The sequence below is a fragment of the Festucalex cinctus genome, chromosome 13 (assembly GCF_051991245.1).
Source record: "Festucalex cinctus isolate MCC-2025b chromosome 13, RoL_Fcin_1.0, whole genome shotgun sequence".
NCBI classification, from domain to species: Eukaryota; Metazoa; Chordata; class Actinopteri; order Syngnathiformes; family Syngnathidae; genus Festucalex; species Festucalex cinctus.
The window spans coordinates 24,055,048-24,064,087 of NC_135423.1; positions in this window are offsets into that span (position 1 = coordinate 24,055,048).

Genomic DNA, 9,040 nt, shown 5'->3' on the forward strand with positions numbered 1-9,040 from the left:
TTCCGCAATGGTAAACCTCAGACACTCACAGTTGTATGTTCTTTTAGCGAACGTACGATAATTGTACTGTGATGAGAAAGTCAAGAACACCAAAGTTCGTGTTGTGAAGGAGAAAAAAAAGACAAGGACAAAGCACAGAAAGGGACAAAAAAGAACAATGAATGTGACTGCGTGATCTGGGATGAGGAGGAAACAAGAAACGACATCCTCATTCCGACTGAACATCTGCCTAACTTGCCTGTGCAATCCGGCGCTGCGCAGGCTGACAGCAGCAGGTTGAGCTTTCAGTGCAAACAGATGGATTTAGACTTCCACTCAGACACTAGGCAATATTCGCTGCCTCAGGTGAGGTTTTAGAGGTTGGTATTGAATCGGGTGTAACAAACCACACTTGGGATAAGAAAAGTTGAAGCGTAAATGGGATTTTCTTTTTTAATTAGGCAATCCGCTGGCACCATCCAGGACCCCACCTGTATGTTTTTTGCCTGGAGGCCTTCACTTGAGTGCATTTGTTGTAGAACCATCCTGAACCTATAAATAGAAGAAAAACGGGACACAAATAGTGGAAGGAGGAGTACAATTAATGAAGCTTAACTGAAATTTAATTACTATCTAGATAAGATAATCTATGGTTTTAAAATAATTCTGCACAAATGTCAATTCTATTCTCAGGTGAATAATAGGGAACCATTAAAAAAAAAAAAAAGCATGACATAGATTTTTGTTTTCCTGATGAAAACTAAAATTGGCATGCTGATTCCAAAATTGCAGTCAGTTTTTATCTAGCACGTCCTTTTGTTTTTCTCAACAGCTTACCCTTCAGATAAGCAAAATTCTACCTATTAGTTGTAGTATGACTGTAGTAAGAAGAGTTGATCACGACTGGACTCATCTACAGCTATGTAAATGGCACTTCATCTATATAGCGCTTTTCCACCTTTAAGGCCCTCAAAGCTCTTTACATTTTGACGACCCATTCACCTACTGATGACGCAGCATCAGGAGCAATTGGGGATTCAGTATCTTGCTCAAGGATACTTTGACGTGATCACAATGGCCTGGGAGTGAACCCACAATCTCTGGGTTGGGAGACGACCACCATACCACTGAGCCACGCCGCCCCAAATTGGCAAATTGTTTACACAATCACAGTTGTGCAGCTCCCAATAGGTCTCAATATCTGCAAAAAGAAAGCTATCATAGAAGGAATTACAAGGATTAGCGCCTGCTTTTCTCTTAACCTTGTAACCATGGGCATACTGTTCATAAGTTCTATTTTTTATTTTATTTTTTTGTGGTGTGGATTCCACAGTCAAAATTTAGTTAAAAATAGTTGTCGGACCAAACTCAACAAATAACATGCTCCTCAGTCTAATCAGTGTTGCTAAGAATTACCACCAGCAGGTAAAACTACAACTTCTTGCAAGAGATCCTCAGCGCCTAGCTTGTGTATCTCCCTTACGCAATTTAGTATGTCGCACAGGCACCTTATGAAGTCTGTGCACGGTAATCATATGTAGCATCTGCGTCTTACAGGGACCGCAACGTGAAAAATCAACTTTTTGGAGCTTTTAGCCATGTTAAAATGCTAATTCCTCACCAAACACATGACCAAAGTGGTGTTTTATTCCATTCGCCCCTCTCTGAGAAATCCAAGGTTATTCTGCTCTCCAAGCACCAGCACCTCCCAACCCAAGAAATCGAGCTGTTGTCACTTTGTGACGTCATTAGGTGCGGATCGATCCACCCCCTCACTGCCTCTGCGAACTAAACGCACGGCCACTTTTTCTGAGATCTCCATGGGATAGTAGCCTTTATCAGTAAAAATTCTGTCCAAAGGAATTCAACACAATCAATTATTCTCACATTTGCAATGCCAAAGTGCAATGACAATTGGCTTAAAATCCCATAGCTGAGACTTGTGTAAACTACAAGTAAAACTTTCGCACTGCTGAACAAATGGTGTAGTGTGGTTGCCCAATAAGCAGCAGGTACCTGGTTCGTGACCAGATAAGTTTTTTTTTTCCCCACTCCTCTAACATACCCTCCCCTCCTCTTCCACGATTTCTTGCAGCAATGAGTCGTTTTGTTTCAAATATTTATTGAAGAATTGTCTTGCGTCAAGTTGCGTGGCCATTCAAAGGAGTGCTCAAACGCAGAGATACAGCAGCAGACTGCAGCCGGCTCTCCGGTACAGCAATCAATATATGCCTATAGTTAACTGTCGAAGCACATAAAATACCGTGATGTAATCCCTTTAAAGAGACAGTGTGTACTAGGGGTGTTAAAAAAAAATCGATTCGGCAATATATCGCGATACTACATCGCGCAATTCTCGAATCGATTCAATAGGCGGCTGAATCAATTTTTAAACTTCCATTTTTAATGGAAAAATATTCAACAAAACGTCTTACTTTGGGTTAGGGTTCACACCTTAAGCATGGAAGAATGTTTTATGAACGGAACATTAAGCCTTAATCCATCCATCCATCTTCTTCCGCTTATCCGGGGTCGGGTCGCGGGGGCAGCAGCTTCAGGAGGGAAACCCAGACTTCCCTCTCCCCAGCCACTTCAACCAGCTCCTCCGGTGGGATCCCGAGGCGTTCCCAGGCCAACCGAGAGACATAGTCTCTCCAGCGTGTCCTGGGTCGTCCCCGCGGCCTCCCGCCAGTGGGACATGCCCGGAACACCTCCCCAGGGAGGCGTCCAGGAGGCATCCGAACCAGATGCCCGAGCCACCTCAGCTGGCTCCTCTCAACGCGGAGGAGCAGCGGCTCGACTCCGAGTCCCTCCCGGATGACCGAGCTTCTCACCCTATCTCTAAGGGAGAGCCCGGACACCCTGCGGAGGAAACTCATTTCGGCCGCTTGTATCCGGGATCTCGTTCTTTCGGTCACGACCCACAGCTCGTGACCATAGGTGAGGGGTGGAACGTAGATCGACCGGTAAATCGAGAGCTTTGCCTTTTGGCTCAGCTCTTTCTTTACCACGACGGACCGATACAGAGTCCGCATCACTGCAGACGCTGCACCGATCCGCCTGTCGATCTCCCGCTCCATCCTACCCTCACTCGTGAACAAGACCCCAAGTTACTTGAACTCCTCCACTTGGGGCAGGATCTCATCCCCGACCTGAAGACGACACTCCACCCTTTTCCGACTGAGGACCATGGTCTCGGATTTGGAGGTGCTGATCCTCATCCCAGCCGCTTCACACTCGGCTGCGAACCGCTCCAGTGAGAGCTGAAGGCCCCGGCCTGATGAAGCCAACAGCACCACATCATCTGCAAAGAGCAGCGATGCAATGCTGAGGCCACCAAACCGGAACCCCTCCACGCATCGGCTGCGCCTAGAAATTCTGTCCTTAAAAGTTATGAACAGAATCGGTGACAAAGGGCAACCTTGGCGGAGTCCAACCCCCACCGGAAACGAATCCGACTTACTGCCGGCAATGCGGACCAAACTCTGGCAACGGTCGTACAGGGACCGAACAGCCCGTATCAAGGGGCCCGGCACCCCGTACTCCCGAAGCACCCCCCACAGAACTCCCCGAGGGACACGGTCGAACGCCTTCTCCAAATCCACAAAACACATGTGGACTGGTTGAGCGAACTCCCACGCACCCTCGAGGATCCTGTGGAGGGTGTAGAGCTGGTCCACTGTTCCACGGCCAGGACGAAAACCACACTGCTCCTCCTGAATCCGAGATTCGACCTCCCGACGGACCCTCCTCTCCAGCACCCCTGAATAGACCTTACCAGGGAGGCTGAGGAGTGTGATCCCTCTGTAGTTGGAACACACCCTCCGGTCCCCCTTCTTAAAAAGGGGGACCACCACCCCGGTCTGCCAATCCAGAGGCACTGTCCCCGATGTCCACGCGATGTTGTAGAGACGTGTCAACCATGACAGCCCCACAACATCCAGAGTCTTTAGGAACTCCGGGCGGATCTCATCCACCCCCGGGGCCCTGCCACCGAGGAGCTTTCCAACCACCTCAGTGACTTCGACCCCAGAGATAGGAGAGCCCACCCCAGAGTCCCCAGACTCTGCTTCCTCAAAATGAGACGTGTTGGTGGAATTGAGGAGGTCTTCGAAGTATTCCCCCCACCGCTTCACGACGTCCCGAGTCGAGGTCAGCAGCACCCCATCGCCACTATACACAGTGTTAATGGTGCACTGCTTTCCTCTCCTGAGACGCTGGATGGTGGACCAGAATTTCCTCGAAGCCGTCCGGAAGTCGTTTTCCATGGCCTCACCGAACTCCTCCCGTGTCCGAGTTTTTGCCTCAGCAACCGCCGAAGCCGCGTTCCGCTTGGCCATCCGGTACCTGTCAGCTGCCTCCGGAGTCCGACAGGCCAAAAAGGCCCGATAGGACTCCTTCTTCAGCTTGACGGCATCCCTTACCGCTGGTGTCCACCAGCGGGTTTGAAGATTGCCGCCACGACAGGCACCGACCACCTTACGGCCACAGCTCCGATCGGCCGCCTCAACAATGGAGGCGCGGAACATGGCCCATTCGGATTCAATGTCCCCCGCCTCCCCCGAGACAAGGGAGAAGCTCTGCCGGAGGTGGGCATTGAAACTCTTTCTGACAGGGGATTCCGCCAGACGTTCCCAGCAAACCCTCACAATACGTTTGGGTCTGCCAGGTCGGACTGGCATCTTCCCCCACCATCGGAGCCAACACACCACCATGTGGTGATCAGTTGACAGCTCCGCCCCTCTCTTCACCCGAGTGTCCAGAACATGCGGCCGCAAATCCGATGACACGACTACAAAGTCGATCATCGAACTGCGGCCTAGGGTGTCCTGGTGCCAAGTGCACATATGGACACCCTTATGCTTGAACATGGTGTTCGTTATGGACAAACCGTGACGAGCACAGAAGTCCAATAACAGAACACCGCTCGGGTTCCGATCAGGGGGGCCGTTCCTCCCAATCACGCCCCTCCAGGTCTCACTGTCATTCCCCACGTGAGCGTTGAAGTCCCCCAGTAGGATGAGGGAGTCCCCAGAGGGAGCGCTCTCCAGCACACCCTCCAAGGACTCCAAAAAGGGTGGGTACTCTGAGCTGCTGTTTGGTGCATATGCACAAACAACAGTCAGGACCCGTCCCCCCACCCGAAGGCGGAGGGAGGCTACCCTCTCGTCCACCGGGGTAAACCCCAACGTACAGGCGCCGAGCCGGGGGGCAATAAGTATGCCCACACCTGCTCTGCGCCTCACACCGTGGGCAACTCCAGAGTGGAAGAGAGTCCAACCCCTCTCAAGAGGACTGGTACCAGAGCCCAAGCTGTGTGTGGAGGCGAGTCCGACTATATCTAGTCGGAACTTCTCGGCCTCGCACACCAGCTCGGGCTCCTTCACTGCCAGAGAGGTGACGTTCCATGTCCCAAGAGCCAGCTTCTGTAGCCGGGGGTCGGTCCGCCAAGGTCTCCTCCCTTGGCTGCCACCCAGCCTACACTGCACCCGACCCCTTTGGCCCCTCCCACCGGTGGTGAGCCCGTGGGAAGGGGGACCCACGTTGCCTCTTCGGGCTGTGCCCGGCCGGGCCCCATGGGTGCAGGCCCGGCCACCAGGCGCTCGCCAGCGAGCCCCGCCTCCAGGCCTGGCTCCAGAGGGGGGCCCCGGTGACCCGCGTCCGGGCAAGGGAAACGCGTCTCCAAAGTTATTTTCCATCATAAGGGTCTTCTGAGCCGTTCTTAGTCTGGCCCCTCACCTAGGACCTGTTTGCCATGGGTGACCCTACCAGGGGCATAAAGCCCCAGACAACATAGCTCCTAGGTTCATTGGGACAAGCAAACCCCTCCACCACGTTAAGGTGCCGGCTCACGGAGGGGATTAACATTAAGCCTTAATATTTTATTTTAATGCTGTTCAAGCATGAAACAGATTACAACCTGTATAAGACTGAAGTTTCAAGTAAATAAATAATACATTTTCATACAAATCTTACACTCTACAAGTTTACTGATTAGTATTTTCTAAATTTGAATGAAAAAAATCGCAACAATCGACTTATAAATTCGTATCGTGATTAATCGGTATTGAATCGAATCGTGACCTGTGAATCGTGATACGAATCGAATCGTCAGGTACTAGGCAATTCACACCCCTAGTGTGTACAATTTAGTACTATCTAGTGGTGAACTAATCGAATCCAATAACCTAATTTTGAATCGTGCATTTTGAAGCATGTGCACTACGGTGCCACACTTCACAAGCTTAACATCGATTACTACGTTCGCCAAGTTCTTCTCCTTCAGTATCTGTAGCAGAAAGCTGGTGGCAAAACATGTCAGCCTACTGTAAGGCACGGCGTGACATGTAATATAATTAGTGAATACTAGACCTACGATTAAATAAAATAAAATGTGTTTTGATGTGATAGAATTTTTTTATACGATTATTGAAATTTAATAGTGTTTTTTTAAAAATGAATGAATATTTAAAAAAAAAAAAAAATGAAAAATTCTACACACTGTACCTTTAAGCAGTTTGGGTGCACTAGCTTTTCTCGTTATTGAGCGACTGTGTGAACCAAACTAGAACTGATTCGAGGAGACTGGAGAGGAGATTCGAGGAGACTGATTTGTGGAAGAACACCTGCACATTATCCACACGCACAAAATTTTAAACTGCAAGTATGCGATATCCAGGCATGTGTGCGACTTATTAAGTTGTACTCACAAGATTCTTAAAGCATGCACATGCAGTATTTTGCCTCCAGGAAGAATTTACATTTGTTTTGTCTCCTCTTTTTTTAAGACAAAAATGTTTGTATTTACTTTTTTTTTTTTTTTTTTTTAAATAGTTTTGGTGTTCGTTGCCACCTTTCTCAGAAGCTGTTTGCTGCGTAAAAACAACAAAAACAAATGACTGCGTTAATTAGAAGGCAAGATGAACGTTTTCACCCAAGAATTTACAGCACTTCACTTTTTCCACATTCTGTTATGCTGTAGCCGTATCAATAATAAATTTAAAAATGTGTTCCTCAAAATCCTAAATACAACATCCCAAAATTAAAATGTAGATTTATTTTACTCCTTTTATCTGATCATCCTTGAGATATTTCTTCAACTTGCCTGTGGTAAATATAGTTGATTGGGCATGATTTCGAAAGGCACACACCTGTCTATATAAAATCCCACAGATAACAAGTGCATGTCAGAGCATAAACCAAGCAAAATGTCAACGGAATTGTTGTAGACTTCAGAGACATGATTGCCTGAAGGACAGATCTGGCCTTTGAAGGTAACAATGAAAAAGGTGGCTTTCATTATCTGTAAATAAAAAGTTTCAAAATGGAATACATTTATCCTTTTCACCAAAATGATTTTTTTTCTCCAACATTTCCTCAATACTTTGTTGATTCACTTTTGGCAGCATTTGAACTCTCAGGTCTTTTTGAATATCACGCCACACAAAAATCAGAAATTAGGGGGGGAAACAATTAAACAGAAATCAGGAAAAAAGCATGTGTATTTAAAAAAGAAAGAAGAATATGATGTCACAAGCTTGGCACACCGATTGTGTTCCTTTTTGTCCGCAGTAAATGTTTGAACATGTTAAAAAACAAAAAAAAAAAAAAACATCACGTCATCATTGAGTTTTCTCCAGTAAGAACAATTGTGAGGTTTTGTTTTGTTTTGTCTTTTTAATTTAACATTCAAGATGGAATGATTCTTAATAGGTACCATTGTATTGTAATACCAGTACATATTAATGTGTATTGTAATTTGTTTTAACAGTTTTTTACGATTGCTTAATCACAAAATGCAAAACAGGGCTCGGATTTTAAAAATCTTACACGCAATTAGCACAACCATGCACACGAGATGCAGAACATCTCACATCCTGTGCAAAAGGAATTACTCTTGTCAAAACTCTAAACACACATATATAAACCATCTTATGTTCCCATATGACATACACAAGTGTCATAAGGTTTAACTATGTTTGAACCAGTTACATACTGCATTGTTTAGCTTACATTTTTTCACACTATTAACACACTATTTCTGGTACCTGAGACAGTTACCACAACATGTAACTCATGTACCAAATCACTTAACCACTTCCACTAAACCATAAAAACGCAATTCCTGCTTTAAACTCAGTTCAACGTTCTAAAACACACGTTTTTCAAAACGCTACACACAATTCTCTGCTATAAACATAACTTTTCATGAAGAAAAACAGTTGTTTTCACAAAGAACACACTGCCAGTCAAAATGTTGAATGTACTTGCCTTGCTATACTCGCTGAGTCATCACATGGTTTACAGTTTTTGACAGTTGGTAACACACAACTTCAGTGTGCTGTGAATGAATGGTTGGTTGTGTGCAGCAAATGCTGAGCTTTGTGTATCAATTGACTGGTATGTGTGTGTCATCCAAGGATGTGGCTGTGTGTACCAAATGAGAACACGAGTTCCGTTTCGCCGGCAAAGAGTCATCTTGAAAAGGGAGCGTCAGTTCTAGCTTTTTGTATGTGAGGTTTTCAGGTTTGTGTGTACAATTTGAAGGAATGTGAACTGTATGAATGAAGAAATGTGTTTTCCATTCATCATGGAGTTTGGTGTCAAGTGTGTTACACTGTGGTCATCAGTGTTCAGCTGGGTCATGTAAGTGTCTTATGATGGTTTGTGTGTCATTTGACAACAAAATAGCATTTTGAGAAGAAATTGTATTATTTTGAATGTAAAGTGTTCTTTTGTAGGAGGAATGAAGGCGTGTGTGTTTTCTGGATTTGTGTGTAGAGTTATGAGAATATGGACCATGCTTTCAGAAAACGTGTGCCATCAAGAAAAACTGTAATAAACTTTTAGCAGTTACTGTAAGCAAAGTACACGAAGAAAGTACAAATACACAATATGATAAATCAGTCAAACACAAGATACATTCTACACACTATTGAAAATAGGATTCATTTTTCTTCATATAACCAAACCAGTCAAGATAGCCAATCACAACAAAATGTGGCCCAGAACTGTAAGACCAATAAAAATACTGTACTTCCAGTACAGATTAAATTTACTG